Source organism: Ochotona curzoniae, unplaced genomic scaffold (genome assembly GCF_017591425.1).
Source record: "Ochotona curzoniae isolate NIBS_2020 unplaced genomic scaffold, NIBS_Ocur_1.0 scaffold_2587, whole genome shotgun sequence".
Classification (NCBI taxonomy): domain Eukaryota; kingdom Metazoa; phylum Chordata; class Mammalia; order Lagomorpha; family Ochotonidae; genus Ochotona; species Ochotona curzoniae.
The window spans coordinates 20989414-21006083 of NW_024467096.1; the positions used below are offsets into that span (position 1 = coordinate 20989414).

The 16670-nt window shown below is 48.8% G+C and overlaps 1 protein-coding gene across 1 annotated transcript in view; it reads left to right on the forward strand.

Annotated features, from left to right (window-relative positions):
- Positions 1 to 3978: 3978 nt before the first annotated feature.
- GNB4 (G protein subunit beta 4) overlaps positions 3979 to 16670 on the forward strand; it is a 61930-nt gene continuing 49238 nt past the window's right edge. The window contains exon 1 of the mRNA XM_041002600.1: positions 3979 to 4134. The gene's annotated coding sequence lies outside the window, so the exon portion shown is untranslated. The remainder of the gene's footprint in view (positions 4135 to 16670) is intronic.

The window sequence follows — 16670 nt, forward strand, 5'->3', positions numbered from 1 at the left end:
GCGTCATGATCACGCAGGGTCCTGGGCGACCGGATTCGTCAGTCCCCAGTGTTCATGCGCTGGCCACGCCACAGCTCACTGCGCATGCGCTAGGCGCCTGCGCAGTACCGCGAAAGCTACGTGACTCTCCACCAGGCACCAAGGTGTGGCTTCTCTGGCCGGCGCCATTTTGGGTACGGCATGTGGCCAGTGCATAGATGCGGCTGGCAACAGAGACCCAAGCTGGTATGTCTCAACACTGCTGCAACAGTTAAGTTTAGCTAAGAGCAGCATTCTTCTAAGGTCATAGGAATGCTGTGGATGATGGATTCCATATTGACATAGCACATGAGATCCTGAGCAGAAAGACAGTTGCTCTGTAACTGGTATGTACCAGGAGTGCCAGAGAGGTCATCAAAGAGGCTTAAAACGCAAGCTGTAAAGAAAGCTGATCCAGAAAGGCACTGTGCATAAGCAAGTGGGAAGGGTGTAGACCTGACTGCTCTGTGTCAAGGCTGTCTCTTTGCAACAACACAGCTTCTCACATCACTATATTGCAGATTGTATCAGACAATATCCATTTACTGTTTTTAAAGTTATTTTGTTGTAGTTGAAACATGTTAGTTTAGTTACAAGATTGTGGAAATATAACCTGGCTTCATCCAAAACACATATAACAGATTTAGGACAGTACAGAAAAAATTATATACTTGAATCCTTCTACTCTTCAAAGTGTACTGAGCATTGTCTAAGAGCAAGGTAAGCTTGTAAAGAAAAAAAGCAGACCAGTTCTAGGGTATGATTTAAGGGTAGGCTTACAAGCCTGTGGCAGTCTGAGAACAAGATTCAGATTTGTCCAATGCACAAACCTGGAACTAGAGTTTGCTCACAGGGAAACTCTGCATGAGCAACTGTAAACTCACTTGCCCCTTTACTGAGATTCTGAGTAGGAAAAGGAGGTGGGATTAGCTATGAATGCTACTTGCGTAAGACAAGTGCATTCTCTCATTTATTTGTTCGTTAAGGGCCTAGTGCTGCAAGGTATTCTGGTAGATACCAGGGGAGATAAAAGTGAGAGAGGAGTTAGAGTGGGTAGTAGGCAGTTAGGGTATTGGGGGTCCCCAAGTAAAAGAGAATTTCCCCACCATGTCTTGGATTCACCAGAGCACAGCTCTTCCAAGGGACAGGGGTGCTATTAGCATATCAATTCCCCACCTGAAGTATCGGCCACTACCTCTGGCCATTGTGGGAGGGCCTCAGGCTGATCTCTTTATCATTGAAAGGAGAGCAGGAAGAAGTAATACACATCTGCCTGAGGCCTGGAATGTCTTATGTCTGGTATCTCTGTGAGCTTTTGTCCCAAGGCCAGGTGCCACGGAAACAAGGAATTTTCTTTTTTTATGGAGAAACATCTTTGAGGGAAACCTTTAAAAGGTGCATTTCCCACACTAGGGTTTCTATTTTCCTCCTGCCACTATGGCAGGGGGTAAGGGTCTTTTCTATCTCAAAACCCCCTCCTGTCACTAGGACGGGAGTCTTCTCTTCTCAGCTTTTCTAATAAATCTTGCGTTAAAACTAAACTGTGTCCGCATGAAAATTCTTCTTTCCTGCGAGACAAGAATTTGAGGTTGCTGCCATACTCGGAGTCAAAAATCCTGCAACAAAAGGATGGAACAACAGTGACTCTACTTTCAAAGCAGGGAACCCACCAACCTCCCTTAATACAATAGGTTTTGAGAACAGGTGTGTAATGGGCTAGAAATCTAAATACTGGCTAGTGACACCCAAACAAAAGCTAACTGGCCTGAATCCTTAGAAGTGGGATACATCAACATAACTATCTCCAAAAACAAACATCAAAAAAGTTAATAATCTCCCCCGCCTTTGGATGCCATTATCATTGGAAAAACTTGTGAACTGCCAAAACACTCAGACACATTAATGTACTGTGAGGAAATTGTTCCTGGTAATGCATGCTTTTCAGCAGCCCCACTTGGAGCTTTGCAGTATACACTTCTCCACAAGTAAGTGTTCTCTTCAAAGGGAGAGGCAGCAGAGGTGGCAAAACAGAAATACAATATTCTTGGAGGTGGCTTACTTTGGACAGTAACGAAGCCTTCCTCGCTTGCATTCCATTTGCTTCTTCTAGTAATTTCTCTGCCCACATAAGCTTTTCAGGCAGGTTGAAATCAGCTACTCCCAAGCCATCTCTAAGCAGGAAAACTCTTGTTTTCCAGGTTGTGCATTTTGTGTTAAGGGATGTGAATTTCTATTTTGCCCCGATCCCTTGCTGTCTTAGAATATCTCACTGCTTTCCACTGGGTTTTCCAACACGCAATCAATCTTAACCTCTCAAAGCCCTTAAATGTCTGTTAAGTGACAGTGCACAGGAACACGGCAGAAAGGAATCAGAGGAAATAAAATTGGCCTTGGAGGGGAAGCAATCCAATACCACGCGAGGCTCTGCCACTCCCCATGCGGCTCCAGGTAATGTGCTTAATCTTCCTCAACCTCGGTTTACTTCCCTGTAAAATGGGAGTAAAACACACAACTCACAGAAGAAGCAGAAAGCAGCTCTGGAGCAGGTCCTCCGGTACTACCATCTCTCAAAAATGACAAGGGAAGAGTCAGGGAGGCAATCAGATCGATGCCTACATGGTTCCAGGGGCGCACCACTCAGGCCCCCACCGCCTGGGCGGACGCTGAGACATACACAGAGATTTGATGTTTTTCCTTTTTCTTTCTCACAGAAAGCTCCCCCCCCACCCCCCGCCCCACTGCGGAAAAACGAAAATCTGGATTGGAAAAAAAAACAATTTCATCATCTTCGTACTACGAGTGTTTCACTTTCGTCATGGTCTTTTATATAAGACGGCCACATTTTTTCCCACAGTCGCAAGCACACGGAGCCTATTTTGGCATCCTCGTCGGTAAGGTGCCGCTAGATTTATTCCAGGTGATAGTGGGAAGCAGTTAAAGACGGAGGAGCGGAGAGCTGCGGGGGTGTCAGGCTCTCTTCTGATAACGGTTCAAACCTTTCTCGTGCACAGAAACTCCACCAAGAACTCCTGTGCAATGGAGTTACCCAGGGCTGTGTCTTTAAATCGTTTGACGTCAGAGAAGGACTGCTATAGCAACCGTCTGTCAAACTGGAATTAACTCCAAAGGAAGGGGGGGGGCAGGGAGAGAAAAAAATGCTCCCAGGCGGTTCTTGACTTCAGAGGAAGCAAATTGGAGAAGTGCATTTATTTTGTGGCATTTTCAACATAAAAGACCTCCAGAGAAATGTGGGGGAAAGTGGATTGAGATGCATGTGGCGTTTAACTCATGCAGAGACTTGGCAGGGCCATCTGCGAGGCCTTCCAGTTTCACCAGGGACTCCAGTAACAAGGGCTCCCAAGTGCTGGGCGTTAACTTGCAGCCGGGCTCAGGGCGAACCCTACTTAGTATTTTTAGCACCTTTGTGAGGCAGGTGTCGCTCCTAACGTGTTTGTAATGGATCCGGGCCCCCGAGGCGGTCCCAGCAGTGATGCGAGAACAGGCCCTTCAGGGTACTCTGGTCTAGCTCTGGGCTGCAGTTTGCGTTGGTGCGTGGAGAAAGGCGCAATGTTCACCCTGGCGGAACCCTGGGGGTCCCCGCTCTACCCCACGCCCCAGCGCGAGTGCACACCGACGCCAGCGCGCTCCCGGGAGGGAAAGCGGCCGCACTTCGACGGGCGCTGCCCGGCCGAGGCGTCCGGGAGCCGAAGCCGACGAGAAAACGAAACCGCCCGGGAATTCAAAGGCCCCCTCACCCCCCTGCCTTGTAGCAGGAAACGAGACAGAAAATAGGAAGCAGAAGCTGCGCGCGGCGCCGGCTCCCTGCGGCCCCCCGCCCCTGCTCGGGCCGCGCGCTCCGGGGCTGCGCAGGCGCGTCCCCGCCCGGCCCGCGCGCCTCGTGCCTCGCGCCTCGAGCCTCGCGCCTCGCGCCACGTCCCCGCCCCGGCCCCGGCGCGCAGCGGACTTGGCGGCTGGGAGGGCGGACCTGGGTGTGGCCGGCGGAGCTGCGAGCCGCGCCGCGCTCTGCACGCCGGCTTCGTGGCTCGAGGGGCGGCTGAGCGCCGGGAGGACCCGGGCGGCCTCAGGGAGACGCGGACCCCAGCTCCATCCATCCAGGTGGGCGGCGAGCGCGCGCGAGCTGTGATCCCCGGGCTGTCGGAGGAGGGCGGGTGGCGTGGGGTCGCCGCGCGGGGCTAGCTCCGCTGGAATCCGCCCCGGGTGGACTTCGGGGCCGGCTGCCCCGGGGCCCCGACGCTGCCCTGAAGGGACCGGCGCCCCTCGGCTGCGCGCCGCTGCTGCGCCGGGACCGGCCCTCGAGGGGACGCCGTCTGGGGCACTTCCTGGGTGGCTGGGACGCCCGTCCTGCGGGTCCTGCAGACCCCGGGTTCCTCTCCCCGTTTTCTCCGGGCGGGGGATTGGGTGGAGAAGCCCGCGCGAGCTCCTGCTTGCCCGGAAAATAGCGGATGTTCGGGGCTGCCCGGGAGTGGTGGTGGGTAGAGAGAGCCGGGAACGCTCTGAAAAGTTCTCCACTGAGTGCGAAAACGGGTCGGGCGGTCTCGCGTTTTAAGCCCACCGGTGGTGGGTGCGATTTTGGGGTTTAGGGTACTTGGAAATTCACGACGGAAGAGTTTTTCTTTTGTCTTTCTCTTTTCTTCAAAACGCGAACGATGGCCTCATCCTTTGTTTATTGCTCTCCGGTGGTGAAAGGTTGTATTTTCAAAAGTTTAAGAACCGACTCTGGTTATTATTGATGGAAAGAAAAGCCTTGTGGTTTCGCCTCTTTTCCCTTTTCTGCCCTTTCTCGCTCGAGGAAGGGCGAGGGTGGATTTCTGTCCTCCCTAGCCTCTGACGGAGTTGCTGGGCAGTTTTCTTAAGATCTTGGAGATGTAATCGCTGATGAAAACTTTTATTGTCAGCGCTTCTCGGCGTTGCTGCTGGAGATGGTGACCCCGAAGTTCATCTCCTGGCAGGGAGAAGGAGCTCTCGAGGCTTGGTTAAGGTGGGGGCGGGGGTGTCGGGAGTTGGCAGGGCAGCCGGGGACCGGTCCACTGAAGAGTGTGCTCGGAGTCTGCCGTCGCACTTCAACGCTCGGCTGTCTGATCCTGATTGGAGGGGCAGAGTTTGGTTTAAAGATCCTCTGAGGATGTTCTGCTTCATTTTGTAGGGGAACTAGAAACTTTAAAAACACCATTTTGGCAACCCTTTTGTGTCTGCCCTGGTGCCAGATCGCCAAACGGATGCATAATATGGCTGGCGATACACTGGCACACTTGCTGCTCTGAACCGCAGACGTTCTTTAGCACATTATTGCGAGTCATTGGGCTCTGCTAACCTGTAGGGTCGTTTTAAATCACTGACGTTAAAGTATGTCAGCACGTATTTCTACACTTTAAAAATGGACTCTGGGGCAATCTCAAAATTAAGAATTGGAGCGAAGTGTTGGGCATTTTGCTGCACTTAGCAAGTAGCTGCTGAGATGATGTGACCCCCTTGCTGCTTTCATCTGTGTTATTGAAGTCGGCTGGCTGTTGTGCTATACCTTGTTAACTAGTCTGATCTGTGTGTAGTATAAGATTTGTTCATTGTAAAAGATTTATTGTTTGAAAGGCAGTGTTGTAGAGCTGGGGGATGGGAGGGAGGGAAAGAGAAAGATCTTCCATCCACAGATTCACTACCAAGTGCCTGCAGTGGCTGGGGCTGGGCCAGGAGCTCTGTCCAGGTCTCCCCCACGGGGTCGTTGGGTCATCTCCTGCTGTGTCAGGTTTGCAAGTGGAGCCTCCGTGCTCGCGTGGGATGGAAGTGTTGCTGGTTCCAGGCGAAGCATCTGTCCTGAGCCGGGAGCAATGCTATACATTGTTCTATTTGTATCTCTTAGTAACTTGGCCACATTACCTTGCCTGTGGGATGTTGAGTAACTCAGCTAGGATTCAGGGCAGCACCTCTCTCTCTGAAGTCCAGATTCTGTTTGTGCTACCTGAGCTTGGTGTCCGTGTGAGGAGTGACCTCAGTAACTTGTAAGTGTGTGCGTAAAATTTCCCAGACATGCCAGAGATTGCTGTGTGTTGCCTGGGCGTGACCATCACTGTCTTTCCACGCTATTATACACATTCTCACCTCAGTTCTCCTCTTCCCTCACCTGGTTAAGTGCCTTGTTCAGAATTTACGTTGATCTGTTCGTAGGGCAGAGCTTGCCCTGTTGACGTTAGTAGGTAGTGATGGCTGAAGTATTTTTCCCGAATAAGCCTCTTTTTAAGGTGAGTGTTCTGGAGTGGATGCAACTCATCAGGATGGTTACAGTTTGTGATATGAGACCCCTTTGTTAGCTCTCAAGTTAAACCAGAAAGGAAAATGTTTTTAATTATTTGAAAGGCAGAAAGAGATCTCCCATCCACTGTCCACGTCTTTTAATAACGTCACCAACCAAGGCTGGGCCTGCTCAGAGCCGGCAGCTGGCAACTCAGTCTAGATCTTCCACTTGTGTGCTGGGGATTCAGGGGGATTCAGGTGTGAGAGCCAACAGGTGCTGCTTCCCAAGGGGTGTGCCAACAGGAAGCTGGAATCAAGAGCAGAGGCAAAACTTGAATCCAACTACTCTGATGTAGAATGTGGGCATCCGAAGCAACAGCTGGCTGCTCCAGCGGGTGCGTCTTCTGGAAGACACTTTTATAATTTTCCTTTACAATTGTCCCAGAAACCACTTACTTACCTACAGGAAGTAATGGGACTTGACTAAATTGAGATAGCGGAAGGCATGGCATTGCTTTGGAAATACTTCTTTGTATAGTTTTGAGTTTTGGAAACTTGCCAATCTTTCAGATGCTCCAATATAAAATTAGTAAGAGTGGAGAGAAGCTTAACCTTAGAAATAACAACAAATGAGCCAATTGTATTTCAAAAAGGGATGTCAGTTCCCAGAAGGAAAATTAATCAAAGTGAGTTTTAAGTGTAGCACTTTGTATGCCCTTAATCTAGAGAAAAAAAGAACCGAGAAAAAGAGAATCTTGAACTCTGTGTAGTAGGCTCTTGCTTGTATGCTAAATGTATAGCAATTCTGAAACTGTTATGTGAATTGCATCATTGAGCAAATCATTGCCATTTTGAGAGCTAGAGGTTTCGCTGTGGAAGAAGAGAAATAAAAATACATATCAGAGGGGTTGACATTGTGGGTTAGACCACAGCTTGAGATGTCAGCTAGTTCAAGTCCTGGCCCCTTCCAATCCGGTTTCCTGATAACATGCCTGGGAAAACAGGAAAAGTGGCCCAGGTACTTGGACCCCTGCCGTCCACGTGGGAGACGATGAAGCTCCTGGCTTAGTTTGAGCCGAGCCCATCCCTGGCTGTTGTAGCTGTTTGTGAAGTGGATCAACAATAGGAAGATATCTCTGTCTGCCTCACCCTCTCTGTTGCTTTACTTTTTAAATAAAGAAATATGTATTTTTTTTTAAATATAGAGGCCACTGTCTCATTTGTCCCGTGGCACAACAAGTTAAGGTGCCACCTGCAATGATAGCATCCCATTTTGGAGGTCCAATTTGAATATTGGTTACCCCATTTCCTATGCATCTCTCTGTCAAGATGGCCCAAGTTCTCAGCCCCTGTCTGTACATGGGACATGGCATCTGGCTTTGGCCTGGCCTCGCCCTGGACATTGAAGGTGTTTGGAATGGTCACCAGTGGAAAGGAACTCTTCCCTTCCTCCACACACTCTCTGCCTCTTAAATAAATAAGTAAAACTTTATTGCTTTCTTCAGTTCCATATATCTTTATAAAGAAAAAACGTTTTATTTGTTTGTTTGAAAGAGCAATAGAGATAGATCTTGCAAGAACTGATGAACTTGCCAGTAGTGAGATCTGGGCCAGGCCAAAGCGAGGATCCTGGTCCGGCCTGTGCGTCTCCTAGGAGTAGCACCACCCGAACACTTGAGCCAGCGCTGGCTGCCGCCTCTATTCCTTGATCTCCCAGGAACTCAAATCCAGGCATGCTGTTTTGGGATCCCAGCTGTGCAGAGTGGTGTCTTAATCACTGTCTCTGGATAACTTGCTGGATTGGAGTTAGGTGTCGATATGTACTCATGATTAAACTCTACGCACCTGCATATTTCTCAGCTCTGATGGAGAGCCTGGAGGCAGTGACATCCAGGTAGCAGCAAGCACCACTAACACCAGTGACTCAATTGCCAGTTCCTGATCTAGGGCAGGGAATGTTGAAGATGAGCCTTGACATCTTGAATGTCAAAGGAAGGATGTATTCAAGAAATTGATGGTCTATCAGCAGGATGTGGGAGCTAGCTGGAAGGCTCTCATCCAAATGAATAATGGTAGGAATGGATTACAACCCATTCAATAAGAGAAGAGAAGGACGGAGCTCTTACTAGTAGAATGCTATTTTTAAAAATGCAGGAGCATAATAATGGGCCCGGTGTGGTAGCTAGTGGCCAAAGTCCTTGCCTTGCATGCACTGGGATCCCATGTGGGCACCGGTATGTGTCCCTGTGGCCCCACTTCCCATCCAGCTCCCTGCCTGTGGTCTGGAAAGCAGTTAAGGACAGCCCAAAGTCTTGGGACCCTGAACCCAGGTAGGAGACTTGGAGGAAACTCCGGGCTCCTGGTTTTGGATCAGCACAGCTCTGGTCATTGCGGCCACCTGGTAAGTGAATCATCTGATGGAAGATGCTCCTCTCTCCTTCTATGTATATCTGACTTTACAATAAAAATAAAAAATGAATAAAACGAAGGAGGAACAATAATTGGTAACGTGAGTTTGCAGCCATCATAGTAATACGAATACAAGTGAGTGCTCCACAGTCTCAGGTGATCTCTCTAGAGTAATGACTGGAGGGAGGCAGTTCTTTCAGCGGGGAAACCTGGCGTGTGCCACCGTGGCCAAGGAAGCAAAGCTGGCCTCACCAGGGCAGTTTCCACATGTTCTTCTTGCCGTGCCAGATCTGGAGCTTCAGGACTTCTCTGTGGTAACTGTGAAATGCATAACCAGACTCATTATCAGAAAACAATGGGAAGACCTTAATTGAAAAATCATTCTCCAAATTGGCTTGTACTGTCCAGATATGTCGGTGTCGTGAAAGGCAAAGGCTGGGGCACAGTTCCTGGTCACAGTAAACTCCAGAGGCATGACAGTGCCATGCAGGCTAGTCACTAAGCTTGAATATGTGCTGAATTAATAAATAATAGTATTGTATCGATGTTAAATGTCCTTAGCCTGATAGTTTTACTGACTTTGTGATAGAATGCCCTTGTTCTTAGAAAACAGTAAGTTTTATTTCTTCTTGTTTTCTTTTAAAGACTTATTTATTTATTTTATTTGGAAAGACAAATTTACAGAGAGAACAACACAGAAAGAGCTTCCAGCTGCTAGTTCACTGCCCAAATGGCTGCAGTGGCCAAAGCTGAACTGATCCAAAGCCAGGAGTTGCTTCCAGATCTCCCACATGGGTGTGTGGTCCCAAGCATTTAGGTCATCCTCCTCTGCTTTCCCAGGCCACAAGCAGGGAGCTGGAAGGGAAGTACGGCAGCTGGGACACAAACCAGTGCCATTAGGGATCCCCCTTTGCAAGGGGAGAATTAGCCAATTGAGCCATTTGGTGGGGGGAGGGGCATTCATTCTTAAAAGGATATGTAGTAGTAATTACATACAGTCAGGGCATATGGCACATTATCCCTAATTGGTAAATCTTAATGAAGGGCATGAAAATATACCCAGTGCTACCATTTTGAAGTTTAACGTTGAAAGGGAGAGAATCTTCCATTGGTGGTTGAGAACGAGCCGGAGGAAGGGAAGGAGGGAGAAAGGGAGGGGAGAGAGAGTGCCAGCCAGTGAGGGAGGGAGGGAGCAGTTTGGTGGTACTCCAGGCTGCTCCTCTATGCTGCTAGCATGGTATATAGGTACAGGATCTAGTCCTGGCTGCTCCACTTTTGGTTCAGCTCCCTGCTTGTGTCCTGGGAAAGCAACAGAGGATGGCTCAATTCCTTGTGACCCTGCACCCATTTGGAAAACCCAGAAGAAGATCCTGGCTCCTCGATTTGGATCAGCTCATCTCTGGCTGTCGTGGCTGCCATTTAGGGAGTGAACTAGTAGATGGAAGACCTTCTCTCTCTTTCCCTGCCTCTGTAAAATCTTCCTTTCAAATAAAAATAAATTTAAGAAAGAAAAAGGAGATGGAGAGTGAGAGAAAGAAAATGAACCTTCCATTTGTTGGCTATTCCCCAAATGGCCACAACTAGGGATGGGTCAAGCTGAAGTCAAGAGCCTGAACTTCCACCTTGTCTCCCACATACGTGACCAGGGCCCGAGCACATGAATCATCTTCCCTTGCTTTCCCACGCATCTTAGTAAGGAGCTGCCTTGAAAGTGGAGCATCCAGAACTGGAACCAGCACACATATAGGATACCAGCGTCACAAAAGGCATTTTAACTTGCTGTGACACATGCTGGCCCTGTTTAAAAATTTTTAATCTAAAATTTTTGAATGCAAAGTTAAAAATAAGACTTCAGAAAGTAATTAACTTGCTTCAAGAAATATTCTTTGGAAGATTCCATGTGGGCTATTTAATCCTCTCCTGTCTTCTGAGCCCGCTGGAGAGACTTCTCCAAGGAACCATTCCTCTCAAGCTCAGCCTCACTGGGGCTTGCAGTTACATGGGGGATGGGGGATCATGGGTGACTTCCCTATTAGCTGGGAAGCCCACCCTGTCCCATTCTCATCCCTGCGTGGGCATGATTTCTAGCTATTCTCAAAAACTAAATGATACCAAAGTCCACCCGGTGCTCACCTAAGAAGTCTGAGCAACCCTTGACTTCCCATTTCACTCCTCCTCTCCTGCTCGTCTGTCAGTGTGTAGGTCCATTTTCTGCCACAACCAAGAGCCTGAGACTAGATAATTTATGAAGTGTGCTGGGGCTGGCATCTGCAACTTTGGCGTGCAACATATGGGTGCTGGTTCTAGTCCTGGCTGCTCCACTTCCTGTCTAGCAGAAACAGAAAAGCAGGAGATGGTCCAAGTATTTGAGCCACCCAAAAACGGAGAGGAGCTCTTGGCTCAGGGTTTGGACTTGGCCCAGCCCTGGGGATTGCAGGCATTTGAGGAGTGAGCCAGCAGATGGAAGACCCCTCTCTTTCTACCCCGTTCTCTTTGTAACTAACTCCACCTTTCAAATAAATAAGGTAATTATTTTTTATAGAAAGGGGAAAGTGTGTCTTGGGTCACAGTCCTGCAGACCAGCAGCTCCAAGAGCATGGCTCTGATGAGAGTTTCTGTAGAGGGGCAGGTAGGGGTGTGCAAAGGAGACCCTACAGAGAGGCCGCTTTCCCTGATGACAACTGCTCTCACAGTTACTGATCCAGGCCTGCAACTAGTTGTTACTCCCTCTTCGTGGCCTGGCCATCTCCCAGCACCACCACCACACTGGCAGTTGCATTTCAGCATTGAGTTTGGTAGAACAGCAAGCCCTGTGTCACCACTACGTGTCAAACTACATTCCTTCCTGGTGTGGGCTCTTGCAGTGGCTGCCCAGCTGGTCTCTCAGCTTCCACTGTCTGTTTCCCAGCAGCTTGCACTTTGGGAGATGGAAATCAAGTCAGATCCTTCACCATCGATCAGAAGCCTTTGCTCTTTCTATCAAGATCAGCGGTCTGGACCTGCCGCGGTAGCCTAGCAGCTAAAGTCCTTGCCTTTCCCACACCAGGATCCCATATGAGCGCCAGTTCATGTCCCAGTGGCCCTGTTTCCCATCACTCCTTGCTTGTGACCTGGGAAAGCAGTTAAGGATGTCTGAAAACCTTGGGACCTTGCACTCTTGTGGGAGAACTGAAAGAAGCTCCTAGCTCATGACCTCGGGATCAGTTCAACTCTGGACATTGTGGCAATTTGGGGAGGGAGTCAGTGGACAGAAGATCTTCCTCTCTGTCTCTCCTCCTCGCTATATCTCTGACTTTCCAGTAAAAGTTAAAATAAATCTTGAAAAAAGAAAACCCACAAAGATCAGAGGTCTGTGGCGTTTGCCCACCTGCCCAAGCCCATCGCTCATCCTCTGGGCCTGTGCTTTGCTCACAGTCCTCCAGCCCCACCAGCTGCTGGGGACCCAGAAGCTGGGTTAGTTTCTGCCTGGGGCCCTTCACACTCATTACTCTGCTGGGAGTGCTTTTCTGCATTTAAGGCACAGCTCATTTCTTTACTTCGTTAAGGCCTTTACTTAGATTCAATCCTTTAAAAATAGCTTTCCTGGTCACCCTCTAACTCCTGTAGGTTTTTTTTTTTCCCCTCACTGGTTCTGATTTGCACTTTAAATGATGTTATCTGTATTTGGGCCTTATTATCTGTTTGCTGGGATAAAGTGGGTCCACAACGGAAGCTTTGGATTTGTTTACCATGGAAACCCTAGAGCTTGGGGTATGCCTGGCATTTGGGAGGGGACTCGGATGTTGGTTGAATGTGTGCGTGCATTGGTATTTGCCAACTCTGTTGCTGCTGCATTCTGGCTAGTTCTGTCCCAGAACAGGAGGGAGTTTGTAGAGAGTCCTGCAGCATCAGTGCTGTTTAAGGGTTTTGGGTGATGGTGGTACAGCTTCTCTAGAGTCTGTGTTGAGTATTTCTCCTCTCTCCTTTGTCTGCCCTCTGGTGGAGGTGGCAAGCAGCAAACAGGTAGAAGAGACCCAAGAACTTTGATCACAAACAGGAAAATTTTTTTTTAAAAAATCAGATGTGGAAATTTTAATTTTGCATAAGCCTCCACAGTGATCATTGTAAGACTAAAAAATGAGAAGAAATGAGACAATAGTTAAATTTGAAGAGTGACCTGCTTAGGGTAAAGAAACCATTTAGCTCAATCATCCTTTTTTGATGACGTTAAAGAGTTCTGTCTTAAATACACTTCTTTTCCTTAAAACATGTTCATTAATTTTTCCATCTTTAGTGGGGCAGTCATGTCAGTTGCTCTGCATTGACTTTTTTCTGTGTGGATTAAGGTGCGGGAAAGGAAGTGCAGACCCTACAGCTGGGTCCTGAAGCTGGTGCCCTTGGCTCTAGGCCTCCCTGTCTCCTCCCAGCTGAGGTGCCAAGGGTCATGCTGGTTCTTGAGGACTCCTTGATCCTGCCTTGTGCAACAGGTAAAACCACAGTCTACGATGCTGGCATTCCATGTGAATGCCAGCTGGAGTCCTGGCTGTTCCACAGGCACTGATTACTACTCAGTGTAGCTCTCCCCGCTGGGATAGCAGGAACCCAGTTACTGTGAGCCATCAGTGCCGCTCCCAGGAAGCTGAAATCGGGAACCAGACTTGTGAATCAAGATGTGGGACATGGGCAGCTTACCTGGTGACCGAGCCACTGTGCCAAGTGCTGCACCCTTACGTCTCTGTTCAATATTATACACACTTTTGCTTTTCCAGTTTTGGCTTTAGCAGGGTTTGTAAATACCTCTAGGAAGAGTTACTATGCCTTTTTTAGGGCAAACACTCACTAACATGACCTAAGCTTGCTTATCTTACTTGGAACTTACAAAAGGAGACTTTGTTCAGGGGAATAGCATTAGTAATAGTGTGTTTGTTTGTCAGTACTGGGAACTCTAATATTCTCTTGCTAGCTACATAGTATTCCACTGTATGAATGTACCATATCTGCTCTCCTGTTGTTTTACTGGCATGTGACATAGGTTATACACCCCGTGTTTAGGAAATCTTTATCCTTCCTTGAGATGTAAAGATGGGAGCTGGAATTGTGGCGTAGTTGGTGCAGGCACTACCAGCAACACCAGCATCCCCTGTCGCAGCTCTGGTTGGGGCCCCAGATGCTCCACATCCAATCCAACTCCCTGCTACTGCACCTGCGAAAGTGATAGAAGATGACCCAAGTACAAGGACCCTGGCCACCCATGTGGGAGACCCAGATGGAGTGTCAGGCTCTTGGCTTCAGTCTGGCCCAGCCAAGACTGTTGCGGCCATTTGGAGAGTGAAGCAGCAGAGGGAAGATCTCCACGTGTGTCTTCACTCTGTATCACTCCAATTTTCAGATAAATAAATCTTTAAAAAGTAAAGATAGTGAGAGATTGGTAGGGAAATTTAGTTTGTGATCGCATACCAACTATTCCTTTCCCTGGGAAACATCTCTGCAGAGGATTTGTGGGTGACTAAGGGACAGTGAAGCCCCAGGGATCTCTTGGGAACACTGAGGAGCCCCACTAGAGTGTGTAGCAGTGGGAGTGCCAGGGTTGAAATAGTAGTAGGAGAGTCAGGACAGCAGAAGAAAACTGCAACAACAAGTGCACGGGCTACTCAGGCATCCTGGTGACAGTGCATGCCCTGTGGGGCTTGCACTGGGGGAACACTGTTGGTGGGCACAGGCAGTGGAGGAGAGGGGAGAATCCCAAATAACCAGTCTGAGTCACTAAGCCTGAGACCGTGATTATGTGGTATGTTAGTAAATGTGACCATGAGGTATTGGAGGTAGTCTCTAGTCATCTTGGAACACTGTCGCATGGGCACATTTGCCTTTTAATGACACCCTTGCAAATGTTAGATGTAGGTCTATTCCAGTCAGGTTGCACTGGAAGACACTGGAGGCTATGTGCTGTTACTGCTTATTCTTAGTAATTATTGTATAATAGGACATTTTTACTGAAACTATGAACACAGGGAATTGTGCCCACCTTTCTTTTTTTCATTTTTATATTTATTTATTTATTATTATCATTTAATGATACAGTTCCGTAGGCGTGGGATTTCCCTTACCTCCATTCCACATCCCTTCCCCCCACTGAGTTCCCCTATATTTTTAGTATAGTTCTTCGTAAACAGTCACATGTCCATCATTGCGGGCGTGGACAATGGCAGAGAGTCCAGCATCCTATTGTCAAGATATAGTTAACTGTTTCATTGGCAGTCCATCTGGAAATAGATGATGATCTATAGAATTAGATCTGAAAGATCATCTGGAAATAGAGATGCTCACTGCATTGTATCCTCACATCTGGACATGATAATCTCCATTACATAGTTACCATACATCCCCTTAAATGAAAAGCCACATACAAAATCAACAACAGGAAGAAAAATAGAAATTTACAACACCATGAAGTTCTCAAGAGGTTTTGATAGCTCAACATTTCTGGACTGCTGGCAATCCTGCCACTCCAGTTGTGATGAAATCTCTCCAGAATCCACTGGCTGCTATGGTCCACCTTAGGGTTTCTGTCTGCCCAGTTATTCACTGCCAGTGCTTGGCTGAGGTAGTTGATCAATTTGTTCTGTCTTCCGTCCTCTGCCATGGTACCAGGTGTCCTCTGGAGGCTCCAATGTACTGCCATATCCTCCACGTGCATCTGGATATGCTGTCCACTGCTCCATCTGAGCCACTGAGGAGGCCGAGCTCTGACACATGCATTCCACGGTCAGACCATGGAACCTGCAATTCTCTCTGTGGTTGGGGTTGTGAGTCCGGCGGTTCAGTTGGTCGGGAATCGCTAAAGAAACCTCATCTGAGGCCATCCTAGACCTGGTTCTTGTGTGTGCATGCCAGTACAGTGTCTGGCACAATCTGTCACCCAAATCCGCCTACGCACACACTGGTGAACATGAGAGCTAAGATGGGGGCAGATCAGGACAGGAAGGGCCTCAACATGTGATGACCTACATGTGAGCTGGATCAGGGAAAAGCCGAGCTGGGCTGACTATACCTTCTGGTACATGCATAACTGATGGTTGCAGTTGCTGGGTCAGCTCTGTCTCCAGCCCTGTGTTTTATGCAAACCAATGGGTGTTGGAGTCCACCCAATCCTGCCCACCACGTACTCGGCCTCCATGCAAACCAGTGGGAGCTGCAGCTTAGTTGGAGCAAATTGCGAAACGGCCACCAGGCCTGCTCCCTACCCTCATTCCCGTGCTTGCCAGTATGAACAGCTGACTGGTCCAGTCAATTCCATATCCCATTCGGCTCTTGTACATGTCAATGGGCATTGAAGCCAAGTTCATCCCAACCAACCCCACTATCCAGTCCACACTGGTGCCAGTGAGTGCCACCATTTTTCTAGCCATGCCTGCGCCTGACAGAATTTGGCTCCATATCAGCATCTGCCAACTGATGTTGCGGCAAAGCCCAGGCCACCCACACACACTCTGGCTTATGCATGTACCAGAAGGTATAGTCAGCCCAGCTCGGCTTTTCCCTGATCCAGCTCACATGTAGGTCATCACATGTTGAGGCCCTTCCTGTCCTGATCTGCCCCCATCTTAGCTCTCATGTTCACCAGTGGAAGTAGTAGCCCAGTGGAGAAGGGCCCGCCACTCCCTACTGGGTCCATCCCCCTGGGGGGGTTTCACATGTATTGGTTTGGTGCTGCAGTACAATCTGGCACAATCTGTCCCACCTTGACATTTGCCAGTGGGTGCTGTAGCCTGGCCTTGCCTTGCCCACCCTCAATTCCAGCTCATGCTGGTGGTGGCTACAGCCTATCCCAGCTCTGCCAGCCCCCAGTCCTGGCCCTGATGTGGACTGGCTGGTATTGTGCCCCAACCTGGCCTGACCCATGTTCCATTCTGGCACTTGGATTTGCCAGCTGATGATGTGGATTAACTCAGCCTGGCCTACCCTGGCCTGTGCCAAGTGTATGTTGGTAGGTACCATATTTTGGCCTTGTCTGGCCT